Source organism: Nicotiana tabacum, chromosome 19 (genome assembly GCF_000715075.1).
Source record: "Nicotiana tabacum cultivar K326 chromosome 19, ASM71507v2, whole genome shotgun sequence".
Classification (NCBI taxonomy): Eukaryota; Viridiplantae; Streptophyta; class Magnoliopsida; order Solanales; family Solanaceae; genus Nicotiana; species Nicotiana tabacum.
In genome coordinates, this window is record NC_134098.1 from 96,123,210 (window position 1) to 96,140,588 (window position 17,379).

Here is a 17,379-nt window from a genome sequence, read left to right on the forward strand (position 1 = left end):
GTATTTGATGGCCCGAAAAAATTTTAGGCGATCCGAGTCCGGAAGGCCCACTCGGAAGACGTGGGCTATTTAGCACAAGAAAATATGGGAATCACGCGGAATTCTAGGTTTTTGGCCGAAAAATGCAAAAATGGGGAACGATCATGGCGGGGCAGTGACTATGGTTCCTTAAGTCGTATTTGAAGGTCAGGAAAAACTTTAGGCGATAGGGGTCCGGGGGTCTGGGACCACTCGGAAGGCGTGTTCTATAGCACACGAAAATATGGAAATCGCGCGAAATTCTAGTTTTTTGGCGAAAAACGCAAAAAATGAGGAACGATCATGGCAGGGCGGTGACTATGGTTCCTTAAATCATATTTTATGGCCCGTAAAAATATTAGGCAATCGGGGTCCGGGGTTACCGGGACCACTTGGAAGGCGTGGGCTATAACACACTAAAATATGGGAATCAGTCGGAATTCTAGTTTTTTGGCCACAAAATGCAAAAAATGAGGAACGATCATTGCGGGGCGGTGACTTTGGTTCCTTAGGTCGTATTTGATGGCCCAGAAAAATATTAGGCGACCGGGGTCCGAGTTTCCCGGGACCACTTGGAAGGCGTGGGCTGTAGCACACAAAAATATGGGAATCGAGCGGAATTCTAGGTTTTTGGCCGAAAATTGCAAAAAATGAGGAACGATCATGGCAGGGCGGTGAATATGGTTCCTTAGGTCGTATTTGATGGCCCGGAAAAATTTTAGGCGATCCGAGTCTTGGAGGCCCGACCCACTCGGAAGGCGTGGGCAATAGTAGACGAAAATATGGGAATCACGCGGAATTCTAGTTTTTTGGCAGAAAAATGCAAAAAATGAGGAACGATTATGGCGGGGTGGTTACTCTGGTTCCTTGGGTCGTATTTTACGGCCCGAAATTTTTTTAGGCGATCGGGGTCCGGGGGTCCCGGGACCACTTGGAAGGCATGTGCTATAACACACGAAAATATGGGAATCGGGTAGAATTCTAGTTTTTTGGCCGAAAAATGAAAAAAATGAGGAACGATCATGGCGGAACGGTGAATATGGTTCCTTAGGTCTTATTTGATGCTCGAATAAAATATAGATGATCCGAATCCGGGGGGTCCGGCCCACTCGGAAGGTGTGGGCTATAGCACACGAAAATATGGGAATCGGGCGGAATTCTAGTTTTTTTGCCGGAAATCGCAATAAGTGAGGAACGATCATGGTGGGGCAGTACCTATGGTTCCTTAGGTCGTATTTGATGGCCCGGAAAATTTTTAGGTGATCGGGGTCCGGGGATCCCGGGACCACTTGGAAAGCGTGGGCTATAGCACACAAAAATATGGGAACCGGGCGGAATTCTAGTTTTTTGGCCGAAAAATGCGAAAAATGAGGAACGATCATGGCGAGGTGGTGACTATGGTTCCTTAGGTCCTATTTTATGGCCCGAAAAAAGTTTAGGCGATACGAGTATGGGGGGCTCGGCCCACTCGGAAGGCGTGGGCAATAGCACACAATAATATGGTAATCGGGCGAAATTCTAGTGTTTTGGCCGAAAACTGCATAAAATGAGGAACGATCATGGCGGGGCGGAGACTATGGTTCCTTAGGTCGTATTCGATCGGGGTCCGGGGTTCCCTGGATCACTCGGAAGGCGTGGGCTATAGCAAATGAAAATATGGAATCGCGCGGAATTCTAGGTTTTTTGCCAAAAAATACAAAAACATAGGAACGATCATGGCGGGGCAGTGACTATGGTTCCTTAAGTCGTATTTGAAGGTCAGGAAAAAATTTAGGCGATAGGGGTCCGGGGGTCTGGGACCACTCGGAAGGCGTGTTCTATAGCACACGAAAATATGGAAATCGCGCGGAATTCTAGTTTTTTGGCCAAAAAACGCAAAAAATGAGGAACGATCATGGCAGGGCGGTGACTATGGTTCCTTAAATCATATTTTATGGCCCGTAAAAATATTAGGCAATCGGGGTCCGGGTTTCCCGGGACCACTTGGAAGGCGTGGGCTATAACACACTAAAATATGGGAATCGGGCGGAATTCTAGTTTTTTGGCCACAAAATGCAAAAAATGAGGAACGATCATTGCGGGGCGGTGACTTTGGTTCCTTATGTCGTATTTGACGGCCCGAAAAATTTTTAGGCGATCCGAGTCCGGAAGGCCTGGCCCACTTGGAAGACGTGGGCTATTTCGCACAGGAAAATATGGGAATCACGCGGAATTCTAGTTTTTTGGCCGAAAAATGCAAAAATGGGGAACGATCATGGCGGGGCAGTTATTATGGTACCTTGGGCCGTATTTGATGGCCCGGAAAAAGTTTAGGCGATCGGGGTCCGGGGATCCCGGGACCACTTGGAAAGCGTGGGCTATAGCACACAAAAATATGGGAATCGGGCGGAATTCTAGTTTTTTGGCCGAAAAATGCAAAATATTAGCAACGATCATGGCGGGGCGGTGACTATGGTTCCTTAGGTCGTATTTGATGGCCCGAAAAAGTTTTAGGCGATCCGAGTCTGGTAGGCCCGGCCTACTCGGAAGGCTTGGGCAATAACACACGAAAATATGGGAATCGGGCGGAATTCTCGTTTTTTGGACGTAAAATGCAAAAAATGAGGACCGATCATGGTGGGGCGGTGACAATGGTTCCTTAGGTCGTATTTGATGGCCCAGAAAAATATTAGGCGACCTGGGTCCGACGTTCCCGGGACCACTTGGAAGGCGTGGGATGTAGCACACAAAAATATGGGAATCGAGCGGAATTCAAGGTTTTTGGCCGAAAAATGCAAAAAATGAATAACGATCATGGCAGGGCGGTGAATAAGGTTCCTTAGGTCGTATTTGATGGCCCGGAAAAATTTTAGGCTATCCGAGTCCTGGAGGCCCGACCCACTCGGAAGGCATGGGCAATAGTAGACGAAAATATGGGAATCACGCGAAATTCTAGTATTTTGGCAGAAAAATGCAAAAAATGAGGAACGATCATGGCGGGGTGGTTACTATGGTTCCTTGGGTCGTATTTTATGGCCCGAAAAAATTTTAGGCGATCGGGGTCCGGGGTTCCCGGGACCACTTGGAAGGCGTGTGCTATAACACACGTAAATATGGGAATCGGGCAGAATTCTAGTTTTTTGGCCGAAAAATGCAAAAAATGAGGAACGATCATGGCGGAACGGTGACTATGGTTTCTTAGGTCATATTTGATGGCCGGGAAAAAGTTTAGGAGATCCGAGTCCGGGAGACCCGGCCCACTCGGAAGGCGTAGCACACGAAAATATGGGAATCGGGCGGAATTCTAGTTTTTTGGCCGAAAAACACAAAATATGAGTAACGATCATGGCGGGGCGGTGACTATGGTTTCTTAGGTCGTATTTGATGGTCCGAAAAAATTTTACGCGATCGGGGTCCGGGATTCCCTACCCATTGGGAAGGCGTGGGCAATTATAGCACTCGAAAATATGGGAATCGTACGGAATTCTAGTTTTTTAGCCGAAAAATGCAAACAATGAGGAACGATCATGGCGGGGAGGTGAATATGGTTCCTTAGGTCTTATTTGATGGCCCGAATAAAATTTAGATGATCCGAGTCCGAGGGGCCCGGCCCACTCGGAAGGTGTGGGCTATAGCACACGAAAATAAGGGAATCGGGCGGAATTCTAGTTTTTTTGCCGTAAATCGCAATAAGTGAGGAACGATCATGGCGGGGCAGTTCCTATGGTTCCTTAGGTCGTATTTGATGGCCCGGAAAAATTTTAGGCGATCGGGGTCCGGGGATCCCGGGACCACTTGGAAAGCGTGGGCTATAGCACACAAAAATATGGGAACCGGGAGAAATTCTAGTTTTTTGGCTGAAAATGTGAAAAATGAGGAACGATCATGGCGAGGTGGTGACTATGGTTCCTTAGGTCCTATTTTATGGCCCGAAAAAACTTTAGGCGATCCGAGTACGGGGGGCTTGACCCACTCGGAAGGCGTGGGCAACAGCACACAATAATATAGTAATTGGGGCGAAATTCTAGTGTTTTGGCCGAAAACTGTATAAAATGAGGAACGATCATTGCGGGGCGGTGACTATGGTTCCTTAGGTCGTATTTGATGGCTGGAAAATTTTTAGGCGATCGGGGTCCGGGGTTCCCGGGACCACTCGGAAGGCGTGGGCTATAGCAAATGAAAATATGGAATCACGGGGAATTCTAGGTTTTTTGCCAAAAAATACAAAAACATAGGAACGATCATGGTGGGGCGGTGACTATGGTTCCTTAGGTCGTATTTGATGGTCCTGAAAAACTTTAGGCGATAGGGGTCCGGGGGTCTGGTACTACTCGGAAGGCGTGGGCTATATAGCACACGAAAATATGGGAATCGCACGAAATTCTAGTGTTTTGGCTGAAAAACACAAAAAATGAGCAACGATCATGGCGGGGCGGTGACTATGGTTCCTTAGGTTGTATTTGATGGCCCGGAAAAATTTTAGGCAATCCGAGTCTGGTAGGCCCGGCCCACCCGGAAGACTTGGGCAATAACACACGAAAATATGGGAATCGGGCGGAATTCTAGTTTATTGGACGTAAAATGCAAAAAATGAGGACCGATCATGGTGGAGCGGTGACTATGGTTCATTAGATCGTATTTGATGGCCCAGAAAAATATTAGGCGACCGGGGTCCGAGGTTCCCGGGACCACTTGGAAGGCGTGGGCTGTAGCACACAAAAATATGGGAATCGAGCGGAATTCTAGGTTTTTGGCCGAAAAATTCAAAAAATGAGGAACGATCATGGCGGGGCGGTGAATATGGTTCCTTAGCTCGTATTTGATGGCCCGGAAAAGTTTTAGGCTATCCGAGTTCTGGAGGCTCGACCCACTCGGAAGGCGTGGGCAATAGTAGACGAAAATATGGGAATCACGCGGAATTCTAGTTTTTTGGCAGAAAAATGCAAAAAATGAGGAACGATCATGGCGGGGTGGTTACTATGGTTCCTTGGGTCGTATTTTATGGGCCAAAAAAATTTTAGGCGATCGGGGTCCGGGGGTCCCGGGACCACTTGGAAGGCGTGTGCTATAACACACGAAAATATGGGAATCGGGTAGAATTCTAGTTTTTTGGCCAAAAAATGCAAAAAATGAGGAACGATCATGGCGGAACGGTGACTATGGTTCCTTAGGTCGTATTTGATGGCCCGGAAAAAGTTTAGGCGATCCGAGTCCGGGAGACCCGGCCCACTCGGAAGGCGTGGGCTATAGCACACGAAAATATGGGAATCGGGCGGAATTCTAGTTTTTTGGCCGAAAAACACAAAATATGAGTAACGATCATGGCGGGGTGGTGACTATGGTTCCTTAGGTTGTATTTGATGGCCCGGAAAAATTTTAGGCTATCCGAGTCCTGGAGGCCCGACCCACTCGGAAGGCGTGGGCAATAGTAGACAAAAATATGGGAATCACGCGAAATTCTAGTATTTTGGCAGAAAAATGCAAAAAATGAGGAACGATCATGGCGGGGTGCTTACTATGGTTCTTTGGGTCGTATTTTATGGCCCGAAAAATTTTTAGGCGATCGGGGTCCGGGGTTCCCGGGACCACTTGGAAGGCGTGTGCTATAACACACAAAAATATGGGAATCGGGCAGAATTCTAGTTTTTTGGCCGAAAAATGCAAAAAATGAGGAACGATCATGGCGGAACGGTGACTATGGTTCCTTAGGTCGTATTTGATGGCCCGGAAAAATTTTAGGTGATCCGAGTCCGGGAGACCCGACCCACTCGGAAGGCGTGGGCTATAGCACACGAAAATATGGGAATCCGGCGGAATTCTAGTTTTTTGGCCGAAAAACACAAAATATGAGTAACGATCATGGCGGGGCGGTGACTATGGTTTCTTAGGTCGTATTTGATGGTCCGAAAAAATTTTACGCGATCGGGGTCCGGGATTCCCTACCCATTGGGAAGGCGTGGGCAATTATAGCACTCGAAAATATGGGAATCGTACGGAATTCTAGTTTTTTAGCGCAAAAATGCAAACAATGAGGAACGATCATGCGGGGAGGTGAATATGGTTCCTTAGGTCTTATTTGATGGCCCGAATAAAATTGAGATGATTTGAGTCCGGGGGGCCCGACCCACTCGGAATGTGTGGGCTATAGCACACGAAAATAAGGGAATCGGGCGGAATTCTAGTTTTTTTGCCGTAAATCGCAATAAGTGAGGAACGATCATGGCGGGGCAGTTCCTATGGTTCCTTAGGTCGTATTTGATGGCCCGGAAAAATTTTAGGCGATCGGGGTCCGGGGATCCCGGGACCAATTGGAAAGCGTGGGCTATAGCACACAAAAATATGGGAACCGGGCGGAATTCTAGTTTTTTGGCCGAAAATGCGAAAAATGAGGAACGATCATGGCGAGGTGGTGACTATGGTTCCTTAGGTCCTATTTTATGGCTCGAAAAAACTTTAGGCGATCCGAGTACGGGGTCTCGGCCCACTCGGAAGGCGTGGGCAACAACACACAATAATATAGTAATTGGGGCGAAATTCTAGTGTTTTGGCCGAAAACTGCATAAAATGAGGAACGATCATTGCGGGGCGGTGACTATGGTTCCTTAGGTCGTATTTGATGGCTGGAAAATTTTTAGGCGATCGGGGTCCGGGGTTCCCGGGACCACTCGGAAGGCGTGGGCTATAGCAAATGAAAATATGGAATCACGCGGAATTCAAGGTTTTTTGCCAAAAAATACAAAAACATAGGAACCATCATGGCGGGGCGGTGACTATGGTTCCTTAGGTCCTACTTGATGGTCCGGAAAAACATTAGGCGATAGGGGTCCGGGGGTCTGGTACTACTCGGAAGGCGTGGGCTATATAGCACACGAAAATATGGGAATCGCACGGAATTCTAGTGTTTTGGCCGAAAAATGCAAAAAATGAGCAACGATCATGGCGGGGCGGTGACTATGGTTCCTTAGGTTGTATTTGATGGCCTGGAAAAATTTTAGGCAATCCGAGTCTGGTAGGCCCGGCCCACTCGGAAGGCTAGGGCAATAACACACGAAAATATGGGAATCGGGCGGAATTCTAGTTTTTTGGACGTAAAATGCAAAAAATGAGGACCGATCATGGTGGGGCGGTGACTATGGTTCCTTAGGTCGTATTTGATGGCCCAGAAAAATATTAGGCGACCGGGGTCCGAGGTTCCCGGGACCACTTGGAAGGCGTGGGCTGTAGCACACAAAAATATGGGAATCGAGCGGAATTCTAGGTTTTTGGCCGAAAAATTCAAAAAATGAGGAACGATCATGGCGGGGCGGTGAATATGGTTCCTTAGCTCGTATTTGATGGCCCGGAAAAATTTTAGGCTATCCGAGTTCTGGAGGCTCGACCCACTCGGAAGGCGTGGGCAATAGTAAACGAAAATATGGGAATCACGCGAAATTCTAATTTTTTGGCAGAAAAATGCAAAAAATGAGGAACGATCATGGCGGGGTGGTTACTATGGTTCCTTGGGTCGTATTTTATGGGCCGAAAAATTTTTAGGCGATCGTGGTCCGGGGGTCCCGGGACCACTTGGAAGGCGTGTGCTATAACACACGAAAATATGGGAATCGGGTAGAATTCTAGTTTTTTGGCCGAAAAATGCAAAACATGAGGAATAATCAAGGCGGAACAGTGACTATGGTTCCTTATGTCGTATTTGATGGCCCGGAAAAAGTTTAGGCTATCCGAGTCCGGGAGACCCGGCCCACTCGGAAGGCGTGGGCTATAGCACACGAAAATATGGAAATCGGGCGGAATTCTAGTTTTTTGGCCGAAAAACACAAAATATGAGTAACGATCATGGCGGGGCGGTGACTATGGTTCCTTAGGTCTTATTTGATGGCCCGAATAAAATTTAGATGATCCGAGTCCGGGGGGCCCGGCCCACTCGGAAGGTGTGGGCTATAGCACAAGAAAATATGGGAATCGGGCGGAATTCTAGTTTGTTTGAAATCGCAATAAGTGAGGAACGATCATGGCAGGGCAGTTCCTATGGTTCCTTAGGTCATATTTGATGGGCCGGAAAATTTTTAGGCGATCGGGGTCCGGGGATCCCGGGACCACTTGGAAAGCGTGGGCTATAGCACACAAAAATATGGGAACCAGGCGGAATTCTAGTTTTTTGGCCAAAAAATGCGAAAAATGAGGAACGATCATGGCGAGGCGGTGACTATGGTTCCTTAGGACCTATTTTATGGCCCGAAAAAACTTTAGGCGATCCGAGTATGGGGGGCTCGGCCCACTCGGAAGGCGTGGGCAATAGCACACAATAATATGGTAATCGGGCGGAATTCTAGTGTTTTGGCCGAAAACTGCATAAAATGAGGAACGATCATGGCGGGGCGGTGACTATGGTTCCTTAGGTCGTATTTGATGGCTGGAAAATTTTTAGGCGATCGGGGTCCGGGGTTCCCGGGACCACTCGGAAGGCGTGGGCTATAGCAAATGAAAATATGGAATCGCGCGGAATTCTAGGTTTTTTGCCAAAAAATACAAAAACATAGGAACGATCATGGCGGGGCGGTGACTATGGTTCCTTAGGTCGTATTTGATGGTCCGGAAAAACTTTAGGTGGTAGGGGTCCGGGGGTCTGGGACCACTCGGAAGGCGTGGGCTATAGCACACGAAAATATGGGAATCGCGCGGAATACTAATATTTTGGCCGAAAAACGCAAAAAATGAGGAACGATCATGGCAGGGTGGTGACTATGGTTCCTTAAATCATATTTTATGGCCCGTAAAAATATTAGGCGATCGGGGTCCGGGGTTCCCGGGACCACTTGGAAGGCGTAGGCTATAACACACGAAAATATGGAATCGGGCGGAATTCTAGTTTTTTTGCCGAAAAATACAAAAAATGAGGAACGATCATTGCGGGGCGATGACTATGGTTCCTTAGGTCATATTTGACGGACCGAAAAAATTTTAGGCGATCCGAGTCCTGAAGGCCCGGCCCACTCGAAAGACGTGGGCTATTTAGCACACGAAAATATGGGAATCACGCGGAATTCTAGTTTTTTGGCCGAAAAACGCTAATATGGGGAACGATCATGGCAGGGCAGTTATTATGGTTCCTTGGGTCGTATTTGATGGCCCGGAAAAATTTTAGGGGATCGGGGTCCGGGGGTACCGGGACCACTTGGAAGGCGTGAGCTATAGCACACGAAAATATGAGAATCGGGCGGAATTCTAGTTTTTTTGGCCGAAAAATGCAAAATATTAGCAACGATCATGGCGGGGCGGTGACTATGGTTCCTTAGGTCGTATTTCATGGCCCGGAAAAATTTTAGGTGATCCGAGTCTGGTAGGCCCGGCCCACTCGGAAGGCTTGGGCAATAACACACTAAAATATGGGAATCGGGCGGAATTCGAGTTTTGGACGTAAAATGCAAAAAATGAGGACCGATCATGATGGGGCGGTGACTATGGTTCCTTAGGTCGTATTTGATGGCCCAGAAAAATATTAGGCAACCGGGGTCCGAGGTTCCCGGGACCACTGGGAAGGCGTGGGCTGTAGCACACAAAAATATAGGAATCGAGCGGAATTCTAGGTTTTTGTCCGAAAAATGCAAAAAATGAGGAAAGATCATGGCGGGTCGGTGAATATGGTTCCTTAGGTTGTATTTGATGGCCCAGAAAAATTTTAGGCTATCCGAGTCCTAGAGGCCCGACCCACTCGGAAGGCGTGGGCAATAGTAGACGAAAATATGGGAATCACGCGGAATTCTAGTTTTTTGGCAGAAAAATGCAAAAAAAGAGGAACGATAATGGCGGGGTGGTTAATATGGTTCCTTGGGTCGTATTTTATGGCCCAAAAATTTTTTAGGCGATCGGGGTCCGGGGTCCCGGGACCACTTGGAAGGCGTGTGCTATAACACACGAAAATATGGGAATCGGGCAGAATTCTAGTTTTTTGGCCGAAAAATGCAAAAAATGAGGAATGGTCATGGCGGAATGGTGACTATGGTTCCTTAGGTCGTATTTGATGGCCCGGAAAAAGTTTAGGTGATCCAAGTCCGGGAGACCCGGCCCACTCGGAAGGCGTGGGCTATAGCACACGAAAATATGGGAATCGGGCGGAATTCTAGTTTTTTGGCAGAAAAACACAAAATATGAGTAACGATCATGGTGGGGCGGTGACTATGGTTTCTTAGGTCGTATTTGATGGTCCGGAAAAATTTTAGGCGATCGAGGTCCGGGGATCCCGGGACCACTTGGAAAGCGTGGTCTATAGCACACAAAAATATGGGAACCGGGCGGAATTCTAGTTTTTTTGCCGAAAAATGCGAAAAATGAGAAACGATCATGGCGAGGTGGTGACTATGGTTCCTCAAGTCCTATTTTATGGCCTGAAAAAACTTTAGGCGATCCGAGTTCGGGGGGCTCGGCCCACTCGGAAGGCATGGGTAATAGCACACAATAATATGGTAATCGGTCGGAATTCTAGTGTTTTGGCCGAAAACTGCATAAAATGAGGAACGATCATGGCGGGGCGGTGACTATGGTTCCTTAGGTCGTATTTGATGGCTGGAAAATTTTTAGGCGATCGGGGTCCGGGGTTCCCGGGACCACTCGGAAGGCGTGGGCTATAGCAAATGAAAATATGGAATCGCGCGGAATTCTAGGTTTTTTGCCAAAAAATACAAAAACATAGGAACGATCATGGCGGGGCGGTGACTATGGTTCCTTAGGTCGTATTTGATGGTCCGGAAAAACTTTAGGCGATAGGGGTCCGGGGGTCTGGGACCACTCGGAAGGCGTGGGCTATAGCACACGAAAATATGGGAATCGCGCGGAATTCTAATTTGTTGGCCGAAAAATGCAAAAATGGGGAACGATCATGGCGGGGTGGTTATTATGGTTCCTTTGGTCGTATTTGATGGCCCGGAAAAATTTTAGGCGATCGGGGTCCGGGGGTACCGGGACCACTTGGAAGGCGTGAGCTATTGCACACGAAAATATAGGAATCAGGCGGAATTCTAGGTTTTTGGCCGAAAATGCAAAATATTAGAAACGATCATGGTGGGGCGGTGACTATGGTTCCTTAGGTCGTACTTGATGGCCCGGAAAAATTTTAGGCGATCCGAGTCTGGTAGGCCCGGCCCACTCGGAAGGCTTGGGCAATAACACACGAAAATATGGGAATCGGGCAGAATTCTAGTTTTTTGGACGTAAAATGCAAAAAATGAGGACCGATCATGGTGGGGCGGTGACTATGGTTCCTTAGGTCGTATTTGATGGCCCAGAAAAATATTAGGCGACCGGGGTCCGAGGTTCCCGGGACCACTTGGAAGGCGTGGGCTGTATGTAGCACACGAAAATATGGGAATCGGGCGGAATTCTAGTTTTTTGGCCGAAAAACACAAAATATGAGTAACGATCATGGCGGGGTGGTGACTATGGTTCCTTAGGTTGTATTTGATGGCCCGGAAAAATTTTAGGCTATCCGAGTCCTGGAGGCCCGACCCACTCGGAAGGCGTGGGCAATAGTAGACAAAAATATGGGAATCACGCGAAATTCTAGTATTTTGGCAGAAAAATGCAAAAAATGAGGAACGATCATGGCGGGGTGCTTACTATGGTTCTTTGGGTCGTATTTTATGGCCCGAAAAAGTTTTAGGCGATCGGGGTCCGTGGTTCCCGGGACCACTTGGAAGGCGTGTGCTATAACACACGAAAATATGGGAATCGGGCAGAATTCTAGTTTTTTGGCCGAAAAATGCAAAAAATGAGGAACGATCATGGCGGAACGGTGACTATGGTTCCTTAGGTCGTATTTGATGGCCCGGAAAAATTTTAGGTGATCCGAGTCCGGGAGACCCGACCCACTCGGAAGGCGTGGGCTATAGCACACGAAAATATGGGAATCCGGCGGAATTCTAGTTTTTTGGCCGAAAAACACAAAATATGAGTAACGATCATGGCGGGGCGGTGACTATGGTTTCTTAGGTCGTATTTGATGGTCCGAAAAAATTTTACGCGATCGGGGTCCGGGATTCCCTACCCATTGGGAAGGCGTGGGCAATTATAGCACTCGAAAATATGGGAATCGTACGGAATTCTAATTTTTTAGCGGAAAAATGCAAACAATGAGGAACGATCATGCGGGGAGGTGAATATGGTTCCTTAGGTCTTATTTGATGGCCCGAATAAAATTGAGATGATTTGAGTCCGGGGGGCCCGACCCACTCGGAATGTGTGGGCTATAGCACACGAAAATAAGGGAATCGGGCGGAATTCTAGTTTTTTTGCCGTAAATCGCAATAAGTGAGGAACGATCATGGCGGGGCAGTTCCTATGGTTCCTTAGGTCGTATTTGATGGCCCGGAAAAATTTTAGGCGATCGGGGTCCGGGGATCCCGGGACCAATTGGAAAGCGTGGGCTATAGCACACAAAAATATGGGAACCGGGCGGAATTCTAGTTTTTTGGCCGAAAATGCGAAAAATGAGGAACGATCATGGCGAGGTGGTGACTATGGTTCCTTAGATCCTATTTTATGGCCCGAAAAAACTTTAGGCGATCCGAGTACGGGGGGCTCGGCCCACTCGGAAGGCGTGGGCAATAGCACACAATAATATAGTAATTGGGGCGAAATTCTAGTGTTTTGGCCGAAAACTGCATAAAATGAGGAACGATCATTGCGGGGCGGTGACTATGGTTCCTTAGGTCGTATTTGATGGCTGGAAAATTTTTAGGCGATCGGGGTCCGGGGTTCCCGGGACCACTCGGAAGGCGTGGGCTATAGCAAATGAAAATATGGAATCACGCGGAATACAAGGTTTTTTGCCAAAAAATACAAAAACATAGGAACCATCATGGCGGGGCGGTGACTATGGTTCCTTAGGTCCTACTTGATGGTCCGGAAAAACATTAGGCGATAGGGGTCCGGGGGTCTGGTACTACTCGGAAGGCGTGGGCTATATAGCACACGAAAATATGGGAATCGCACGGAATTCTAGTGTTTTGGCCGAAAAATGCAAAAAATGAGCAACGATCATGGCGGGGCGGTGACTATGGTTCCTTAGGTTGTATTTGATGGCCTGGAAAAATTTTAGGCAATCCGAGTCTGGTAGGCCCGGCCCACTCGGAAGGCTTGGGCAATAACACACGAAAATATGGGAATCGGGCGGAATTCTAGTTTTTTGGACGTAAAATGCAAAAAATGAGGACCGATCATGGTGGGGTGGTGACTATGGTTCCTTAGGTCGTATTTGATGGCCCAGAAAAATATTAGGCGACCGGGGTCCGAGGTTCCCGGGACCACTTGGAAGGCGTGGGCTGTAGCATACAAAAATATGGGAATCGAGCGGAATTCTAGGTTTTTGGCCGAAAAATTCAAAAAATGAGGAACGATCATGGCGGGGCGGTGAATATGGTTCCTTAGCTCGTATTTGATGGCCCGGAAAAATTTTAGGCTATCCGAGTTCTGGAGGCTCGACCCACTCGGAAGGCGTGGGCAATAGTAGACGAAAATATGGGAATCACGCGGAATTCTAATTTTTTGGCAGAAAAATGCAAAAAATGAGGAACGATCATGGCGGGGTGGTTACTATGGTTCCTTGGGTCGTATTTTATGGGCCGAAAATTTTTTAGGCGATCGTGGTCCGGGGGTCCCGGGACCACTTGGAAGGCGTGTGATATAACATACGAAAATATGGGAATCGGGTAGAATTCTAGTTTTTTTGCCGAAAAATGCAAAACATGAGGAATAATCAAGGCGGAACAGTGACTATGATTCCTTATGTCGTATTTGATGGCCCGGAAAAAGTTTAGGCTATCCGAGTCCGGGAGACCCGGCCCACTCGGAAGGCGTGGGCTATAGCACACGAAAATATGGAAATCGGGCGGAATTCTAGTTTTTTGGCCGAAAAACACAAAATATGAGTAACGATCATGGCGAGGCGGTGACTATGGTTCCTTAGGTCTTATTTGATGGCCCGAATAAAATTTAGATGATCCGAGTCTGGGGGGCCCGGCCCACTCGGAAGGTGTGGGCTATAGCACAAGAAAATATGGGAATCGGGCGGAATTCTAGTTTGTTTGAAATCGCAACAAGTGAGGAACGATCATGGCGGGGCAGTTCCTATGGTTCCTTAGGTCATATTTGATGGCCCGGAAAATTTTTAGGCGATCGGGGTCCGGGGATCCCGGGACCACTTGGAAAGCGTGGGCTATAGCACACAAAAATATGGGAACCAGGCGGAATTCTAGTTTTTTGGCCAAAAAATGCGAAAAATGAGGAACGATCATGGCGAGGCGGTGACTATGGTTCCTTAGGACCTATTTTATGGCCCGAAAAAACTTTAGGCGATCCGAATATGGGGGGCTCGGCCCACTCGGAAGGCGTGGGCAATAGCACACAATAATATGGTAATCGGGTGGAATTCTAGTGTTTTGGCCGAAAACTGCATAAAATGAGGAACGATCATGGCGGGGCGGTGACTATGGTTCCTTAGGTCGTATTTGATGGCTGGAAAATTTTTAGGCGATCGGGGTCCGGGGTTCCCGGGACCACTCGGAAGGCGTGGGCTATAGCAAATGAAAATATGGAATCGCGCGGAATTCTAGGTTTTTTGCCAAAAAATACAAAAACATAGGAACGATCATGGCGGGGCGGTGACTATGGTTCCTTAGGTCGTATTTGATGGTCCGGAAAAACTTTAGGCGATAGGGGTCCGGGGGTCTGGGACCACTCGGAAGGCGTGGGCTATAGCACACGAAAATATGGGAATCGCGCAGAATACTAATATTTTGGCCGAAAAACGCAAAAAATGAGGAACGATCATGGCAGGGTGGTGACTATGGTTCCTTAAATCATATTTTATGGCCCGTAAAAATATTAGGCGATCGGGGTCCGGGGTTCCCGGGACCACTTGGAAGGCGTAGGCTATAACACACGAAAATATGGAATCGGGCGGAATTCTAGTTTTTTTGCCGAAAAATACAAAAAATGAGGAACGATCATTGCGGGGCGATGACTATGGTTCCTTAGGTCATATTTGACGGACCGAAAAAATTTTAGGCGATCCGAGTCCTGAAGGCCCGGCCCACTCGAAAGACGTGGGCTATTTAGCACACGAAAATATGGGAATCACGCGGAATTCTAGTTTTTTGGCCGAAAAACGCAAATATGGGGAACGATCATGGCAGGGCAGTTATTATGGTTCCTTGGGTCGTATTTGATGGCCCGGAAAAATTTTAGGGGATCGGGGTCCGGGGGTACCGGGACCACTTGGAAGGCGTGAGCTATAGCACACGAAAATATGAGAATCGGGCGGAATTCTAGTTTTTTTGGCCGAAAAATGCAAAATATTAGCAACGATCATGGCGGGGCGGTGACTATGGTTCCTTAGGTCGTATTTCATGGCCCGGAAAAATTTTAGGTGATCCGAGTCTGGTAGGCCCGGCCCACTCGGAAGGCTTGGGCAATAACACACTAAAATATGGGAATCGGGCGGAATTCGAGTTTTGGACGTAAAATGCAAAAAATGAGGACCGATCATGATGGGGCGGTGACTATGGTTCCTTAGGTCGTATTTGATGGCCCAGAAAAATATTAGGCAACCGGGGTCCGAGGTTCCCGGGACCACTGGGAAGGCGTGGGCTGTAGCACACAAAAATATGGGAATCGAGCGGAATTCTAGGTTTTTGTCCGAAAAATGCAAAAAATGAGGAAAGATCATGGCGGGTAGGTGAATATGGTTCCTTAGGTTGTATTTGATGGCCCAGAAAAATTTTAGGCTATCCGAGTCCTGGAGGCCCGACCCACTCGGAAGGCGTGGGCAATAGTAGACGAAAATATGGGAATCACGCGGAATTCTAGTTTTTTGGCAGAAAAATGCAAAAAAAGAGGAACGATAATGGCGGGGTGGTTAATATGGTTCCTTGGGTCGTATTTTATGGCCCAAATATTTTTAGGCGATCGGGGTCCGGGGTCCCGGGACCACTTGGAAGGCGTGTGCTATAACACACGAAAATATGGGAATCGGGCAGAATTCTAGTTTTTTTGGCCGAAAAATGCAACAAATGAGGAATGGTCATGGCGGAATGGTGACTATGGTTCCTTAGGTCGTATTTGATGGCCCGGAAAAAGTTTAGGTGATCCAAATCCGGAAGACCCGGCCCACTCGGAAGGCGTGGGCTATTTAGCTCACGAAAATATGGGAATCACGCGGAATTCTAGTTTTCGCGCCGAAAAACACAAAAATGGGGAACGATCATGGCGGGGCGGGTATTATGGTTCCTTGGGTCGTATTTGATGGCCCGGAAAACTTTTAGGCGATCGGGGTCCGGGGGTACCGGGACCACTTGGAAGGCGTGAGCTATAGCACACGAAAATATGGGAATCGGGCGGAATTCTAGTTTTTTGGCCGAAAAATGAAAAATATTAGCAACGATTATGGCGGGGCGGTGACTATGGTTCCTTAGGTCATATTTGATGGCCCGAAAAAATTTTAGGCGATCCGAGTCTGGTAGGCCCGGCCCACTCGGAAGGCTTGGGCAATAACACACGAAAATATGGGAATCGGGCGGAATTCTAGTTTTTTGGACGTAAAATGCAAAAAATGAGGACCGATCATGGTGGGGCGGTGACTATGGTTCCTTAGGTCGTATTTGATGGCCCAGAAAAATATTAGGCGACCGGGGTCCGAGGTTCCCGGGACCACTTGGAAGGCGTGGGCTGTAGCACACAAAAATATGGGAATCGAGCGGAATTCTAGGTTTTTGGCCGAAAAATGCAAAAAATGAGGAACGATCATTGCGGGGCGGTGACTATGGTTCCTTAGGTCGTATTTGATGGCCCAAAATTTTTTTAGGCGATCCGAGTCCTGGAGGCCCGACCCACTCGGAAGGCGTGGGCAATAGTAGACGAAAATATGGGAATCACGCGGAATTCTAGTTTTTTGGCAGAAAAATGCAAAAAATGAGGAACGATCATGGCGGGGTGGTTTCTATGGTTCCTTGGGTCTTATTGTATGGCCCGAAATAATTTTAGGCGATCGGGGTCCGGGGGTCCCGGGACCACTTGGAAGGCGTGTGCTATAACACACGAAAATATGGGAATCGGGCAGAATTCTAGTTTTTTGGCCGAAAAATGCAAAAAATGGGGAACGATCATGGCGGGGCGGTTATTATGGTTCCTTAGATCGTATTTGATGGCCCGAAAAATTTTTATGCGATCCGAGTCTGGCAGGCCCGGCCCACTCGGAAGGCTTGGGCAATAACACACGAAAATATGGGAATCGGGCGGAATTCTAGTTTTTTGGACGTAAAATGCAAAAAATGAGGACCGATCATGGTGGGGCAGTGACTATGGTTCCTTAGGTCATATTTGATGGCCCAGAAA